This window comes from Sinocyclocheilus grahami, unplaced genomic scaffold, assembly GCF_001515645.1.
Source record: "Sinocyclocheilus grahami isolate Dianchi unplaced genomic scaffold, SAMN03320097.WGS_v1.1 scaffold7.1, whole genome shotgun sequence".
NCBI classification, from domain to species: domain Eukaryota; kingdom Metazoa; phylum Chordata; class Actinopteri; order Cypriniformes; family Cyprinidae; genus Sinocyclocheilus; species Sinocyclocheilus grahami.
Genome location: NW_015505186.1, coordinates 3,373,725 through 3,374,649, shown reverse-complemented (window position 1 = coordinate 3,374,649; position 925 = coordinate 3,373,725). Strand labels below are relative to the sequence as shown.

General features: G+C 32.8%; 1 pseudogene; it reads left to right on the top strand.

Moving 5' to 3' along the window:
• Positions 1-95, top strand: part of LOC107589553 (olfactory receptor 13C2-like) — a 2,148-nt pseudogene extending 2,053 nt beyond the window's left edge.
• Positions 96-925: the final 830 nt, after the last annotated feature.

Sequence of the window (925 nt, the reverse complement as noted above, 5' to 3'; positions counted from 1 at the left end):
TAAAGACAGAGGAGGTCATGCAGTCCATAAAAGAACTGTACAAACAACGCAAGGTGAACACTATTACAGAAAGAAATGTGAAACAGAGAATATAAATATAGGCGCTTGTCCTTTCAAATTTTGTCCTTAACGTTTTTGTTTGTTTAATGATTGTATGAAAAAAACTTAATGTCCTTTGTTGCATATAAATATCAAACAAGCTACAGTATATACTTGAATTATAATTGATCATTTAACAAATGTCCACTTGAACAGAATTGGCTGGTTTATTATAAAATAATTGTAACTCCTCACAGTGCTCAAATAAAAATAAAAAAAATGCGCAGATTTTGTGTGGCTCTTTTGTTGTAATTTCCACTGATACTACCAAGGAAATAGTTGATTCCATAATTTGAATTTAAATTAAATTTCAAGGCCGCTTAAAAAACGGCAGTCTAAATTTAAATAACATTTGAATGAAAAAACAACAAAGAAACTAAAACATAATATATTAAAGTGTAAACATGTAAAAATGTAGTTTGTCAAAGCAAGTAAGAAAAGCCATTCAACTAGCCATTCAGCCCTCAAGTGCCATTTAGAGAAGCAAGGTAAAAACTGCATAACAATTCATTGTAAATCTTTTAATAAATGTGTTTACATCAGTGGCTTCTGGTGCATTTGATCTCCTTAAGATTAAAAAAATCAACATGTTTGTGTTGTAATCTTGTGTGGGATGTAGTTTTAGAAGAGTAGTCAAAGAGCCACAAAGAAATATGTAGGAGCCATTAGGTTATTAATGTTGTTGCTCAATGTTTTCATTATGGGTGCTTCTCAAATGAAAGGCTGCATCCCACTAAGGCTGCGTAAGTCAACTGCCACGTCATCGAATGTCACAGCCTTCGTTTCGCATCCTTCATTCAGCTGAATTTGAAGGATGCATGGGATG